General features: G+C 32.6%; 2 long non-coding RNA genes across 4 annotated transcripts; one reads left to right on the forward strand and one right to left on the reverse strand.

Annotated features, from left to right (window-relative positions):
- Positions 1-767: 767 nt before the first annotated feature.
- On the reverse strand, positions 768-3,347 carry LOC136065736 (uncharacterized). Of its 2 annotated transcripts, none has more exons than XR_010627337.1 (2): positions 2,390-3,347; positions 768-1,048 (listed from the first exon to the last, which is right to left on the reverse strand). It is a non-coding gene; the product is annotated as an uncharacterized LOC136065736 (long non-coding RNA). The 2 variants fall into 2 exon arrangements; XR_010627336.1 differs by having other exon boundaries at positions 1,773-3,347.
- A 1,753-nt stretch (positions 3,348-5,100) lies between these two features.
- On the forward strand, positions 5,101-8,072 carry LOC136065735 (uncharacterized). Of its 2 annotated transcripts, XR_010627335.1 has the most exons (3): positions 5,101-5,118; positions 7,431-7,553; positions 7,901-8,072. It is a non-coding gene; the product is annotated as an uncharacterized LOC136065735 (long non-coding RNA). The 2 variants fall into 2 exon arrangements; XR_010627334.1 differs by lacking the exon at positions 5,101-5,118 and having other exon boundaries at positions 7,294-7,553.
- Positions 8,073-17,650: the final 9,578 nt, after the last annotated feature.

The raw sequence follows: 17,650 nt of genomic DNA on the forward strand, positions 1-17,650 counted from the left end.
CAACAAGCAAAACAACTACAAAAACTCAAAAAATAAATAAAAAAATAAAAAAATAAAAACATAGAGACAGCCATAATAAAAACCTGAGCTTGGTGGGCTTGGGTTTGCGCTTGTTAACGAGCGGCTTCTTCACATCGTCAGCTGGGTAGAACTTAGGAGCTTTGGCAGCCGGAGCAGGAGCCTTGGGCTGAGCGTCGTGGCGAGGGAAAACGTCGCCATTTTTGGCCTTGATAGCCCAGAGGCCTCGCTTGTGGTACATCTTGGACCTGGAGTACTTGCCGACCCCGCGAACCAGATCTGGGTTCCTGCTAACCTTTGGGGTCCTCTGCTTTGGTGCCATTGGAATTGAGTTGGGTGGCTGTGGGTTAATGTTTAGGTGGCTGGGTTGGTGTTTGGGTTGGCCGGATCTGTGTTTGGGTGGCCGGAAATGGTGGTTTGGTGGCTGTGGGTTAGTGTTTAGGTGGCTGGGTTGGTGTTTGGGTTGGCCGGATCTGTGTTTGGATGGCCGGAAATGGTGGTTTGGTGTTTGGGTGGCTGTGGGTTGGTGTTTAGGGGGCTAGGTTGCTGTGGGTTGGTGTTTAGGTGGCTAATTTTTTTTTTATAAAAAAAAAATTTAATTCTTTTAGCACCTGTAATGTACCTACAATACATATTTTTCAATACCTATTTTATAGCAACTGTAATGAATCACAATTAATATTTTCCAATAGCAAATACAATACCACATTAAACCAAGAAACTAAATATATTTAATTACACCATATCAATAATTACATCCCAAATGTCTAGAATGTTATATATACGCAAAATAATACATTCCAAGTGTCTAGAATGTTATGAACAAAATAATACATTCTACACAACTTTGTAGGTTCACATTCTTAACAAAACCTATGGTATAATAAGAGAGGAGAATACAACAATTCCTTATACAAAAAACACATTTGTAGAAGAAAGCAAACCTCTCGTATTAGAAGACAGTTGAACCAGCAGAAAGCAAATTCAAGAAATTCCTGCCCTTGCTCCTCCATGTGTCTTGAAACAGGTTCTAGAGCATTTCAAAAAAGTATTCCAGTCAATAAGACCCAGCATATTATACTTAAAAATTTTGGTAAGATATAAATGTTAAACAGGTGAAGAAACAGGAAGGATTAGATATAGTAAGGTGATGGAAATTGTGACATGTTTCCTGCACTGATGCAACTGGGCAATATATATAAGATATACATTTTGGTAATGCAATATGGAAGATTCCTCACCAACCACAACACGGAAAAGATCTGGGAAACCCAAGAAAGCTTTTTATTAAAGCATTTGAAAAGATCCTTTCCCATTGAAGCCCTTGGAATAACTACGAAAATATGCTCCCCTTTACTTTAGTCGAAATAAAATTCCTAAATATTATAGTTTCTAGAAAAGCATAAATTACCAATAATACAATTTTTACAATAAAATATGTATAGAAAATCTGCAGCTAAAGTGAGTTAGGTTGATGTGCTCTATGGGATGGGAGGGTTTTTTTTTTTCCTCCATTTATAATAGTAACCAAATATTCTTAATTTCATTTTGAATTGTTGAACAAAGGATATTTTAAATGAAGACGGACTTGTCTAACTAGTAATGCTGATACAAATTAGGGTGCCTACATGTATTCACAATATTAATTCAATTAGCTTTACATCCATGGCAATTCTGCCTATAGTAATCATGAAACTATTAATCATCAAGTTATGACCAATAAAATAAGACTGTTAGTTAAACACACATATTACCTTGACATGCCATGTTCTTCAAATAAATCGGGGTTGTTTACATGTATTCTTTTATGCCATTCTATCCAATCAAAAATAATACTCTCGGTCACCCCCTTAATTAACAGGTCCTTTTTCACTACTACTAGCGGAAAGTTCTTCAAATAAATGATCTTCAACAAAATTAGATAAGGACAGAAGCAAGATCAACAAAAGGTACCATCACATAAGAATTAAAAAGGAGCATTTACTAGCCATATTATAAATTTATAAGGCAAAAACAACTATCAAAAAAAGAAAAACATTATAAGGCAAAAGCAAGATCTAAACTTCTGTAACATAAGAATGAAGGGAGCATTTAATAGCCAATACTACCCTTTGTGAATTGTCATCTATGTAGCACTAACATCTTTTGTGAAATAAGTTTTCATTATCAGTCTGATAAAAAAAAAAAAGAAGTTAAATCCAATTTGAAAGCTTTCCACTGAAACCAATATCTCTAATTGTACACGAAGAAACATTTGATTATAAATCTGAAATTTACTTCTAAGACTAAGCAACTTTGAATTACAAGCCCAATATTTCCGGTAATCATGCTTTTTAAAACCAATAGCTAGTATTAGAGAACTCAAACTTACCAAGAGATGCCTCCACACATCAGGGCGCATATAATATGGTATTCCACTCCAAGCTAACTCACGCAACTTCTCTACAAAATGTTAGTTTACCACTAGAAAGAATGACATAGACTTCATGCCTTCATCATACACATAAATGTGCATGAAAAAGATACGTAGATTTTCTAAGTGAATGGGCTATTCTAAATTTGAAACTACAACATAAAATTTTAGTTATTTTATTGGTAAATTACACAAACAGCCAATGGATCTTGAAGCTAGGACCTCACCCTTCACCTTACTCTTTTTTTTTTTAATAGGTAAATAATAATTCTATTGACAAAAGACTACTTCAGGTGCACTAAACACCAATAAGTCTAAAGAATACAATGAAATAGTATGTACAAAAAAGCAAAGACTCTATGAACACTCCAATGGAGTTACTATTAAACATTGCTATCAATTGAGTCCCTACGTCCTTTAAAGTACAACAATTTCATTCCCTCCATAATGTCCACATCAAAATCTACGCACTTAGCTCCCAACACCCAACTAATTGAGCTCAACAACACAACAATTCATTCACACAACAAAACCCAACAACATGTAAAAAAGGAAATATCAAAGTGAAATTTTCATTAGCAATTTAAGGAATATTTCCAAGGAAACTTTAGCATCTACAACTTTAGTCACTTAAGGAACAAAATAGAATTCCATCACAAACTCACAGAAATTTAAGGAATTACACTTGATAAATAAGCAACCCATTTCATAATAATCATCAAGCCAAATTCTGATAACAAACTAATAATTATGCTGAAAAAGTTCACATTGATTTTTTCATCAAACTTGCATTTGTGACATTCATGGAACGAAAGAAAGGTGAAGATGCCAATAGTTATAATGTGCTTGTGTAGCAGAAGCTAGAATTCAAAAGGTTAACACTACAAGATATGAATACTATGGCTATCACTCACACCCCCCCCAATATTTCTATGAAGGAAAACCACTACATAGTAAACTTTCCCCAAACAAGCAATTTACTATAGGAAGAGAATTCTTACAACCACTTTAGAACCTTTGAATTCTTCAACAAGGGACGGAACCAAGATTCAAACCTGGGGAGGCCAAAGCTTAAAACCAACAAAAAAAATTTAATCAGAGAGCAAGCACACAACATTTGCTGTATAGAGTTTGTTTATTCCATGTTTTACCCTTTCACATCCTTTAATTTGTGTTGGCCTTACTAGTTACTAACCTCTACTTTGGCAAATTTCAAATAGTCGAAAACTCTATATCAACATTAAAATACAACTAATTTTAGTTCATTTGGATCATGGTGGAGAAATTTAAGGACCCCAAAGATTACTCGATAAGAAATTTTAACTCTAATTTCAAAATATCTCCCAGTTTAGAGTCGATTTTGTAGCATAAGAAGTTAAATTGAGAGAAATTTCCATGCTTTTTAAGATAGCAACTCATTTACTCTAACTGGATGATCAAAAATTTGTTCAAATTTGGACAATTTTGTTCAACCTTGGTCAAATTAGACTTAACATTTTTTTTTATGAAACTCTTTTAGCATACGTTTGGGTGAGGTATACAAGAATCATCAGCTTGATTTCCAATGCTTCAATTATAGTTTAGGATGCAACAATAATTTTCGAATACCTGGGCATCATTAAATAACTATCTAAAAAAAAAAAAAAATTACGTAGCAAAACACGATGTCAACAAGTTTATCACATAATTTGTAACAAAAAATTATGCATCCTTTTCATGAATTCTTGTGCTCAAAGTCAGGGACGGACCTACATAGGGGCAGGGGACCATTCCCACCCCCCCCCCCCAAAAAAAAAGCTAGGAATATTGGTCAAACATGGCTCTCATTTTGGAAGTTTCATTGAATTCAAGGGGAGCTATTCTCTCTTTTATTGCGAACTTGATGTTGTACCAATCATTTACTCGCCGTTTTTTACTCGTAACTGCATCTCTTTCGCATGCCATGAACTATAGAGTTTGTAGGGGTAGTTTTAAGTCTATATTTCATTTCCTGAATAAATGTCCCCAACAAAACTTCTTTTAGGCTTCGGTAAGATTTTAAATCCATCCTTTAAATTTATTTTTTTTCCAACTTTTTTTTGTTCATTATTTTTGTTTATTATTATTATTTTTGTTCAATCATAGACGACTTTCGAGACTTAAAAGAGCGTCGAGTTCCATTTTGATAAATGTGTTGAAATGTTTAAAAAATACTTATTTTGTATGTTATACTTTGTCGACATTTTTATAATATCAAATGTTTAAGAAACACTTATTTTATATGTAGTATTTTGTTAAATATGAAATAGGTATTAGTTTTTATTTTCATCAAAAAAAAAATTGTTTTAAGATTTGGCCCCCCAAGTTCAAATCCTGGTTCCGTACCTGCTCAAAGTGTTTTTTTTCCCCAACCAATTGTGTAAACCAAAGAGTGTTGGTTAAAACAAGGATGTAGGATGTTCTTATTACTCAAAACATTTATTACAAAGTATATAATTCAGCTTCCAATTCCTCTCTTGTTTATATATATATATATATATATATAAAGGGAGTCAGTAGCAAACTCTAGTATCGATATTACTAAAGAAACTTTTGCATGGATCTTTGTCTACACCATAAATCTTTGCAGTTATGAAGAGGTATTGCATACCATTGGTCATAGGGCAGTGTCCATTGTGGATAATGATCTGGCTATTTTACCACGCAAGGTATGTCACAACATTTTCTCTTATCATTTGTATCCTTCTTTGTTTTATTGTTTTGATTTTGTTGAAATTTTGTTTATCGAAGTTTTCCTTCTTTTCTTGACAACTTATTATTAATCAGCATTTATTTAATGTCTTAACACCTTTCCAAATACTTTTATTGATGCTTAATTAATTTGAGACATCTAAAGTTCAAAAATGGGTCCAATTTCACCGAATGAGATATTTGTCTTAGTATTTTGCAACTCACCACTGAAAGTAGATTTTGTGGACAGATATTCCACTCCAAATTACCAAGTTGGCAATCTTATACTTTGAAGGAGGAGATAAATGAGTTTTGAAATGGAATGGGCATTTAAAAATATTTTCAGTTTGACAAGGATATTTTGTATTGCACCAAACATTTGAAAACAATGAAAATGTATTGTACAAGTTAGTAGAATGCCTTTTATGTAGGCTTAGAGTTTGCTTTTCCAATCTCATTATTTGTTCTCTTTATTATTACTTCTTTATTTTTAATTTTATTTACAAAGAAGCGTAATGTCTATTACACACCCATTTACATTGTACACACGCCATTTTGGGCAGAAATCTTGACTTCAAGTTATGATTTTAGTTGAAAAATTTGTGTGTGCTTACGATGTGTGTAAGTGAGTTTGTGTAAGAGACATTTTCCTAGAAAGAATGAAGAGAATTAATTATTAGCTTTTTGTCCGGAGGTTTAGAAGCCTAAATCTTTTGTTTAGATATCATAATGCCCTTTACAAGGTTTATCATTTAAGAGTAACGGTACAACTATAAACTATTTTACAACATTTTTACAAACTGATAATGTGACTTACTTCTTATTGGTTTTCGTCTAAGCAAACCATTAATATCACCTTTTCATTTACCAATAACTACCCACCACATCAACGGTGTGTAAAAAGAAAAAAAAGTTTGTATTTCGAACATTACTTATCATTTAAAGCTTGGAATCATAATAAATTTTACTTTTACATATCATAATATATACTCTTTAATATTTGGCTTTATTAGTAAACTCGTAGAGTGCTTTTAGAACCATACACTTAGCCACACATTTTGTGTTATAACTTGCATAAGTGTCTAGTTTATAATTGGATTAGACCACTCAAAAAATAATATGCATATACCTAACATACTCAAGAAGAGAAGTGATACGTCTCTAATATTTTTACAACAAATCATAGATGGTTAGTTGTTATTAGTTCAAATTTGAACCTACTACTGAAATTACTTTTTTGCCCTAATAATAACAACCATTAACAACCTGTCACTTAAAATTTATTATAAAAATGTTGTAAAAATGTTGTGGAGATAGGATTTTTCCATTCAGAAAAGAACAAGACAGTATCCTGTCCCACACACGAAGATGCATGTTTTGTCAAGATCGACCTGTCCCAGCGTTTTTTTCCCGGCGTTTTTACAAAACGCTGTAATAGATAACCCTATACCAGCGCTCAAAACCGGCGCTTTAAGAAGCGCTGCAATAGGAGGCCTAAAGCGGCGTTTCTCAAAAACGCTGGTATAGGAAGCCCGAAAACGCTGGGATAGGGTTACTGACTTCCCTTGTGGAAAAGACTTGTCCCGGCGCTTTTAAAAGCGCTGGGATAGGTCCCTCCATTCCTTTACGTAGAAGGACCTATCCCGGCGCTTTTAAAAGCGCTGGGACAGGTCATTCTCCATTCCCTTATGAGAAAGACTTGTCCCAGCGCTTTTAAAAGCGCTGGGACAGGTCCCTCCGTTCCCTTATGGGAAAAGACCTGTCCCGGCGCTTTTAANTACCTCATGCCTACAAAAAATACCAAAATACCCTCAATGACTAAAATAAGACCAAAAACACCTACTATTATTATTATTATTATTATTATAAGGACTATATATTATTATTATTATTATTATTATAAGGACTATATATTATTATTATTATTATTATTATTATTATTATTATTATTTTAAGGACTATATATATTATTATAGGTAAAGTACTCGAACAAATGTTAGTTGCCTTACTGGTAAGCACGTGTGGTTTTCAAGTTCCTGTCGTACGTTCTAACCCTCAAAATAGCTTTTTTCATTATTTAAGTTTCTATTATCAAAACGACGTCGTTTTGAATTTATATAAAACTAAACATCTTAAACTAAAACCCTAGCGTCTCTTTCTCATTCAGCCGCCCCGTCCTTTCTCTCTCTCTCCCTCCCTCTTCACACACAGCCTCCATCACTCCCTTTCACTCACATTCTCAAATTTTCTAAAGATCCCTAATTTTTTTTTTTTTTTTTGGTTTCTGTAGGTTGTTGCTTTGTGATGGGTGGGAAGTCTGGGAGAGCTTAAAAAAGAGAATAGGGAGCCGTTTCCTCCTGTAGGAATTATTCCATGTGGTACTGGGAATGATCTATCTAGGAGTTTTGGTTGGGTAAGCTTTTCTAATCTTTGCATTCTAAGGTAGTTTTTATTTTATTTATTTTAAAATAATGGCTTCACACACAGCCATTATTCTTTTTGTTAATAATAAAAAAGGGGTGGAGCAATGTAACGTGGTCTATATTGAGTCTTTGATAAACTAAAAATCAATATATTATTATGTAAGATTAGATATGGTGTTTAATTCTTTAATGAAATTTGTTGCTTATGAAAAAAGGATATAGTGCATGATTAAATTTGAACTTAGTGGCCTTTTGCCTTATTTTTTCAGATTCATGAAAAGTGTCTATTGTATGCTTTTGAACTTATCATTTGTCTTCAAATGCTTCATTTTAATAGGTTAAAGCTGTTGCGGAGGAAATGGGAATTGGATTTCTAGGAATTGGTTTCCAGCCTAAGTGGGGAATTAAAGACATACCTGTAATGCCCAAGGTATTTTTAATCCTCTTTCCAACCATTTCATTTGGATTGAAAAGTACAGATTCAAGAATTTGTTAAAAAAAAAAAACACCGCACTTGTTGAAAGTTGCCTGTTGGACTGAATTATTAGAAATAGAACTGTGATATGTCTTTAGCATGTGGCTATAGTTTAAAGTTATTTGCAATGAAGAATAAGAATGATCATAAAACTTGGTCCATTTAATATATTAATAGTGTTTTATATCTTCTTTTTTGGTTGGAGCCTGGAGGAGGAGAAAAAGGAAGGGGGGTATCAGTTTTTCACTTTGTCACCATATCGTGTGTCTTGTATTTTTATTATTTTATTATTTATTTTTATAGAAGAAGTGTCTTGTATTTATTGTGATTGGTTGATTTGCAATTGGTGACTACTTATGCCTATATTTTCTTTGTGATTAAAACCTAACTAAATAATTTGGCATAATCAAACTTAATATGTAAAATTCATTGCATAATAAATTTCAGGGCCTAAATAGCCTTCTTAATTAGTGACGCCTTGTTCTTATACTTTTTTTAGTGATGATAATGCGAGGAATTTTCTACTTTGTTTTATTTTATTTTTTCCATTCTATTTTAAGTTTAAAATAGGATTCTAATAAAATAGAATTCCTCGAAAAAACTGTTTTGTTTTTGCCCAAAAATTTAAGCTCGCACCCAAATTGACCACTCCCATCAGTGCGATTCAATGGCCTTACACATTCAGTCAGTTTTGGTGCAAAGGTAAATAAAATTGAGGGACTTGATTTGGTGTGTGTGTGTGTGTGTATTTGTTTAAAATGTATTTGTATATACTTAAAGAATTAAGATTTGAATATATAAGTTTGTAAACAAGTTTATTAGATAACAAATTATTATTTTTAATTTATTAATAATATAGATAAAGATAAATTATATATTTAGTCCCTAATCTTTACATCATTTATCAATCTGATCTCTGACCTTTTAAATGTGTTAATTTGGTCCCCTAACTTTTTAGTTTTGTGTCAAAAAGGTCTTTATCGTTAAGTGATATATGGAAAATAATAATGTGGCTAGCGGTCAAAATTAAATAATATTTTTATGCCATGTGTATTGCCATGTTAATATAAACTTACCCAAAAAAAAAAAAGTTAAGGTTAATTTTTAGAATTGAAAGTATCTTTTTCATTCATTTCATTTTGCTTTGCTTTCTTGGAAACCAAATAGGGGTTAAAAACCCAGAATTGAAAGCTCAACTTCTTCTTCTACCCTTATTTTCCTAGTAACCAAAAATAAAAAACAACTTTAAAGCACGGGAAGCCTCTCTTAACAGATATAAAAATCAACAAAAACGAACAAAAACCTTGTTTCAACCAGAATATACTTCGATCCATCCTGTTTGAGGCTCAAAATTGAACTTTTACAGAAAAAATAAACAAAAAATCTCCATCAAAACAAAGAAAAGGATAAATAAGGATAAATTATATTCCAAGACTTTATTGTACATGCAACCTGTTCATAAAATATTTTAGTAATACAAAGTCATGAATATAGACTGTCACTTTGAAGATTACTACATCTTAATCTTTAAGTACTCGGTTTAATTCTTTAAGTTATTCATCATATATTTATGAAATCCAATTTTATAAATATATACTTTAGTAACTCTTTACTAAAGTAGTTAGGTCTAACATTCTGAATAATCAAACCTATTAAACTTATCTCAAGGGAATGTTTTTTTATCTCCGTTAAAAGATTATGAATTCCATCTTGAAAATATATGTTCCATCAACACTAAATGTGACTGCCTAACATACTGAAATTTTGATTGTAACTTTGGATCTTACTCTTGATCTATCAAAGTAACCTACACTTTATGATCATGTTCATTATTCTCTCAGGATTAAAAGTTCAAGTAAATAGAAGTCGTGTGATTTATTATTCATTTGACAGTTGTTAGAAGAATAATAAATCTCATAGTGATCCAGTTCAATATGTCTTAACTCTTAAAACATATCAACATATCAACTAGAAGTCTCTACTTCCATGATCAAGACAAATCATCTTAGTTGATATGTTATAATTTTCGTAGATAAAATACCCAATTTCATCACCAACTACGAACTAAAATTCTGAGTTTACAAAAAACTTGTGATCTATATCTTTTGTGACTAAATCACATAAATCACATACTATGCATCTCATGGATTATATGATAATGTCCAAATATTTATGTTACCATTATTTTAGATAAAAATAAAACAACTTTATCAATCACAACATTAAGTCATACATAATGTCATATATAGCATTATACAATAAGATTTAAGGGCATACATCATAACAGGTAAAACATGTCAATATTGAACCCGGATTAGAATTAGTAACAGTTTACCAAATAAAATTTATTGTGAAATTATTGTGAAAATGTTATAAATATAGCATTATTCTTATATTTATTGAACTCAAATTTTTATGATTCTCAAGTAAAGGTGTTCAACATTTTTATTAAGGTAGTTAAAATAGGTTAATTTAGTATATAATATATATTTTTAAAGTATATATATACATTTTTTTTTAGTTAAGGTTGTTACAGAATATATTAATTTAAAATAATATTATATATATATATATATTTTTTTTTTTTTGACAAGTGAGGGTGGTCCTAGGACCATCCTCACATATAAATAGAGCCGCCAGTACATCTCTTACCACTGCTAATTACTAATTGCTTATCCCTCCAACTAACTCTTGTCACCCCCATAAATATATAGCTCGCATGGGGTGGAAAATTAACCTTTTGCGGGTGGAAACTTTGATCAATCTTCACAAATCATGCATTTTTTTTTTTGGCGTGTGAGACGGTATTGGATCTTTTCCTTTTTCCGACTGTGTTAGGTCATGAGTCATGAGTCATGACACAATTACTTCTTTGAAGACTTACATGGAAACTTTCATCGCACTTTAGAGCAATTGGGCTGATATTTTCCACTATGCATTTCCGTGCAAGTGGTTCATGAGTAGGACAAATAATAATAATAATAGGTGAAACTGAAAGAAATTTAAGTTACAATTTTAAGTTAGAGTTCTAATTTTGTATCATATGTTATAAATTATTTATTCTTAAAGAGTTTTATTTTTTAATTTTAGAATCAAATGTGAGATCACATCATAAATATTCATCCAAGTGAGTTATTAAATACAAAAACTAAAGAGTCTAAAATAAATGAATCGTAAAAAAAAAAAAAAAGTGCTACACAATAATTTAAAAGAAAATAGACAATTTACATTTTATACATAATAATATCTTTACAAAATTTTTTAAAGACTTAACAAAATATAAAAATTACTATCAATAGCATTTAAATTATATATATATATATATATATATATATATATATATATGAATTATATTATGCATTTTATTGTATATTTTTAAGTGTATCCATGCATATGCATAGGGTTACAAGCTAATATTNGTATGTAGGAGTGGTCCTAGGACCACCCTCACTTGTCAAAAAAAAAAATATATATATATATATAATATTATTTTAATTAATATATTCTGTAACAACCTTAACTAAAAAAATTGTTGTTTTTTATTTATTTATTTATTTATTTATAATTTTTAATAGTTAATTAGACGTTAACCATATGATGCAAGAAAAATGATTAAAAGTGCAACATGAAATTAATCAAATTGAAGAGTGATGTATATTTGTGCAATCTAAATGGTATAAAAAAAATAATTATATTACTCGTTTAGCTTTGCTCATGTTTATTCATAGGAAGTCATCATAAAACTGATAGTCTATGGACTAATTAAAACATTATCAAGAAGTTTATTAAAAAAAAAAAAAACATTATAAAGAAAGAATGATGTTATTAAGGAAATTTTATGTTAACAGCATAAATTAAAAATTTCTTTTTTGCGAATGTTATTGCCGTTCGTTATTGCTTAATGACATCATTAAGCAATAACGCACGGCATAAATATTTCTTTAACAACACCAATTAAAGTAACTCAGGTCAACCCCATAAATATTTTGAGTCGAGTGGAAAATTAATCATGTGAAACCTAGTCAATCTTGACAAAACGTGCATCTTCTTGTGTGGTACAGGGATACTGCCTTGTCCTCTTTCTTAGTGTGTTTAGGTATACATATACTATTTTTTTCATCAAGTGATGGATACATGTCTAAAGTGGTGTAATGCACTTACAAATTGACACTTATGCAAGTTAGAGCATCTACATTGGTGTTGCTAAAAATAAAGCATCTATATTGGTGGTGCTAAAAAACTATTTTTAGCACCACCATATACAAAAAGGGTGCTACATTAATGATGGTATAGGTAAAATTTTTACCTACACAGTTACAGTGCATATCTATTTATGGCTGTGCACTGTAGCTGAAAGCTAAACTCACAATTGATTTTTTATTCCCACCTCCTATTAAAATATTATTTCTTTCTCTCTTGTATTTCTATTTCTTTATCCTCTACCCGATTTAGTTCGGATCAAACTCTCAACTTTCTCTCAACTGTCACCTCTCTCTCAACTCTCAACTCTCAACTCTCAACTCTCACCTCTCTCTCTCTCTCAACTCTCACTTCTCACCTTTGCCGAGATTCATCATCCTCTCACCGCCGCCAGCCCGCCACTGAAGCTCAACTCTCATCTTTTTCTTTTTTTTTTTTTTTTTTCTTTTTTTCTTTTTTTTCACTCCTCACTGGCCACTCTCCTTCCCCATGCTGCCGACCCATCTCACCTTTGCCACTGACCCTTGGTGGGTTGTGGTGTGGTTGGTTCGGTGGCTGGGTGCCTTGCTTGGTTGCTTCCTTTTCTTCTTCTTCTTCTTCTTCTTCTTATTCTTCCTTTTTTTTTTTTTTTTTTTTTTTTTTTTGGGCTGTGGTGTGGTGGTGGTGGTTGTGTGGGTAGGTCGGGCGGCTTGGTTTTGTTTTTTTGTTTTTAATGGGTTGTTGTTGTTGTGGTGGTGGTTGTGGCTGATGGCGAAGGTGGTTGTGGTTGGTTACTGAAGTTTGTGGTGGATGTTTTTATTATTGTTCTAATGAGTTATTTGTATTATTTTAATCAAATAGCTAAAAATATATATCCATTGATGTTGGGTGTATTGTAAAGTGAGGTAAAATAGATAAAGTGACTTTTGTAAGTGCCAAATAGCTAAATTTTTAGTTCCATCAATGTGGATGCTCTAAGAGCATCCACAACCTGAAATCTCATCCTATCCTATTTTATCATTTCAAAAAACTACTTTATTAACTATACCATACCATTTTACAATACACCCAACACTCCAAAACTCTATTTTTTTCCTATTTTATTTAAATATTCTTTTTTAATCTTTTTTTGCTATTTCTCTTTTTCTCTTCATTTTCTTCTCTTTCTCCCTCAACCTCTAGCACCGGCCTCAACCTCTAGCAAACCCATACCTAGCAAAATCACAAGACGCAAATCACAACAAAAAATCACCCAAATCAAACAAGCACTAGAAATCCACCTGCCACCCCAGCAAAATCACAACAAAAAATCCATACCAAAATCACCCAAATCAAACAAGCAAACCACAACAAATCTAAAACCCAAACCCAAACTCCACACCACCACCATAGAAACCACCACCAGAAATGAGTCTTTGTGCAAGGACTGACCCAAAACCCACACCCACCATGCCACTGCCACCCATTGACCCAAAACCACTGCCACCGCCGTGCCACATCATAGATCAACCCACAACCCACACCACAAACCCACTCCGTAAACCCACTCCACCACCACAGACCATCGACTCAGACCTACTCCGCCACCACTGCCACACAACCCAGGCCGCCGCTACAAGGAAGATGATGTCGTATTGGAGGATCCGTGCCTACCTCTGCTGCTACCACCACCACACGGGGTTTTGGGTTTGAGAAAAATAGAGTTTTGGGTTTGAGGAGAGGAGAGAACAGCTATAGAACAAAAGCAAGAGAGAGAAGAGAAGACAGAGAAATAAAAGAGAGAGTGTTGAGAAGAGAGCTTCAGTGGGAGAATAAAATAACCTTTTTTGTTTTACAATTGAGCTACAGTGCGATTCTACATTTAGAATCGCACGGTAGCACAATTGCAAATTTTTTTGCAATAGGATGCATTTGCAAGGCGGGCTACTGGGGGAAATTGGGCTGTGAATGCTAAAATGTTGTTACATATGCCATTTGCAAGTTGGGCTGTGGATGCTCTTATAACCTAAAATGTGTAGCCAAGCGTGCGGTCCTAAAAGCACTCTATTAATTTTCAAAAGTACGACATGGTAGAACCTACTTGGTCCAGCTCTTTGTCCACTGCATCTAATTCTTGCATGCACACGGTTTTATGAAGTCCAGCAAAATAAGAGACTTATTTATATTAGGGCAATTTCAAATAATATTTTTTTTAAAAAAGGTCATATTTAGTGCACAAAATTTTCACTTTTGTGGGATTAAGAAATAAGGCATTCTAACCCAAATTTTTATTGGTGATGTGGATTCTCGAACTCAAACCTACAACTTGTCACTTTTTGTAGAAGACACCTGTTATTGCGCTAAACCCAACCTCTTGATTCTTAGGAACCTATCTTATCAATTGATTGTTTATTAACTAATGGAAACATTATCCAGAAAGCATGATGCATGGAAATCCAAAATGTTAAAATAAACAATAATAAAAAATTTAAATGGATAAATTGTCATGCAATAGCTACGATAATTTAAAAAATATTTGTATCTATCTCAATTAGGAATGTCCATGGGTGGAATCGAGTCAAGTTTGTGCTCATCTAGAGGTGTACCCAACCCAACTAGGCTATAATAACCCCTCTTGAAGAGCTCAGCTGGACCCTTGGGGGAAAGAGAGGATTATGTCTTAGGTTGAGCCCACCTCCACCATTGCCACTTGAGCCTCTCTTCACCATAGCCTCCACTGACCGTGCTCTTCAAGAACATAGCCAACTTCAATTACGCATGCCCTTCAAGAACCATCAGTTGGGAATGAACTTGAGTCTGATATCAGTAGGTGTTGGTCATTTGATTGTCTTATTCTTGGATAATAAGAAGCTTACTTGGAACTGGGATAGCTAGCTGGTCATTTGTGTGTATAGTTATGCATACATGGCTGTGTGAAATAAACACCACCAATCAAAAAAAAAAAAAAAAAAAAATTGTTGTTTTTTATTTATTTATTTATTTATTTATAATTTTTAATAGTTAATTAGACGTTAACCATATGATGCAAGAAAAATGATTAAAAGTGCAACATGAAATTAATCAAATTGAAGAGTGATGTATATTTGTGCAATCTAAATGGTATAAAAAAAATAATTATATTACTCGTTTAGCTTTGCTCATGTTTATTCATAGGAAGTCATCATAAAATTGATAGTCTATGGACTAATTAAAACATTATCAAAAAGTTTATTAAAAAAATTAAATAAAATAAAAAACATTATAAAGAAAGAATGATGTCATTAAGGAAATTTTATGTTAACAGCACAAATTAAAAATTTCTTTTTTGCGAATGTTATTGCCGTTCGCTATTGCTTAATGACATCATTAAGCAATAACGAACAGCATAAATATTTCTTTAACAACACCAATTAAAGTAACTCAGGTCAACCCCATAAATATTTTGAGTCGAGTGGAAAATTAATCATGTGCATTGAAACCTAGTCAATCTTGACAAAACGTGCATCTTCTTGTGTGGTACAGGGATACTGCCTTGTCCTTTTTCTTAGTGTGTTTAGGTATACATATACTATTTTTTTTTTTCCATCAAGTGATGGGTACATGTCTAAAGTGGTGTAATGCATTTACAAATTGACACTTATGCAAGTTAATAGCCCAAAATGTGTAGGTAAGTGTGCGGTCCTAAAAGCACTCTATTAATTTTCAAAAGTACGACATGGTAGAACCTACTTGGTCCGGCTCTTTGTCCACTGCATCTAATTCTTGCCTGCACACGGTTTTATGAAGTCCAGCAAAATAAGAGACTTATTTATATTTGGGCAATTTCAAATAATATTTTTTTAAAAATGTCATATTTAGTGCACAAAATTTTCACTTTTGTGGGATTAAGAAATCAGGCATTCTAACCCAAATTTTTATTGATGATGTGGATTTTCGAACTCAAACCTACAACTTGTCACTTTTTGTAGAAGACATATGTTATTGCGTTAAACCCAACCTCTTGATTCTTAGGAACCTATCTTATCAATTGATTGTTTATCAACTAATGGAAACATTATACAGAAAGCATGATGCATGGAAATCCAAAATGTTAATAAAAACAATAATAAAAAATTTAAATGGATAAATTCATGCAATAGCTACGATAATTTAAAAAATATTTGTATCTATCTCAATTAGGAATGTCCATGGGTGGAATCGAGTCAAGTTTGTGCTCATCTAGAGGTGTACCCAACCCAACTAGGCTATAATAACCCCTCTAGAAGAGCTCAGCTGGACCCTTGGGGGAAAGAGAGGATTATGTCTTAGGTTGAGCCCACCTCCACCATTGCCACTGGAGCCTCTCTTCACCATAGCCTCCACTGACCGTGCTCTTCAAGAACACAGCCAACTTCAATTACGCATGCTCTTCAAGAACCATCAGTTGGGAACGAACTTGAGTCTGATATCAGTAAGTGTTGGTCATTTGATTGTCTTATTCTTGGATAATAAGAAGCTTACTTGGAACTGGGATAGCTAGCTGGTCATTTGTGTGTATAGTTATGCATACATGGCTGTGTGAAATAAACACCACCAATCAAAAAAAAAAAAAAAAAAAAAGTGTTGGTCATTTGATTGTCTTATTCTTGGATAATAAGAAGCTTACTTGGAACTGGGATAGCTAGCTGGTCATTTGTGTGTATAGTTATGCATACATGGCTGTGTGAAATAAACACCACCAATCAAAAAAAAAAAAAAGGAGACTCAGTCGCATTTTGGAAAATTAGGGCCTGGGTTGGGACTGAGCTAACAGTTCTTGGTTTGATCTAATTTCAGTGTGGGCTCCAACATCGATCTCTACTTTTATCAGATAATTCTTCTACTAAACAGTTGCCCCATGTCTGATACAATGATTTATCTTCATGTTTTCAATATATTCAATCTGTATTTGAAAGAAATTACCCACCCCTTTTTTAATCTCATTGCCCATGAAACACTATGCGCAAATCATTGATTGTGCTTGCCTTGTTACAGTCAACCTCAAAATACTTTCATTACAAAGTGAACATATAATCAGGACACTTTAGTCCGTGACTTCATGAATATTTTAGCCATTGTTACTGTGTAGAACATGTTGCCTTGAGGATTTTGTAATTGCAATGTGCAAAGATTTACTTAACTGAATTTTGTGTCTGATAACATATTTCTATAGCAATTTTTATTTCCCCTCTACCTTGTTTCACATGCTCAAGGTAACGATTTTCCTCTTATATGAGCAATTGCATCAGTTTATGCAAACTTTCCATCTATTTTGCACACAAAAAACTACTTTTTTCTATTTTACATACCAAAATTTACAAATACCCACATCAGTCTATCTATTCTACACATCTATTCAATAAAATATTCATTATTTTACAATTTTTTATTATTTTCTCACTCACTACACCTCTCTCTCACAGACCCAACACTACC

This window comes from Quercus suber, unplaced genomic scaffold, assembly GCF_002906115.3.
Source record: "Quercus suber isolate HL8 unplaced genomic scaffold, Cork oak 2.0 scaffold_1106, whole genome shotgun sequence".
NCBI classification, from domain to species: Eukaryota; Viridiplantae; Streptophyta; class Magnoliopsida; order Fagales; family Fagaceae; genus Quercus; species Quercus suber.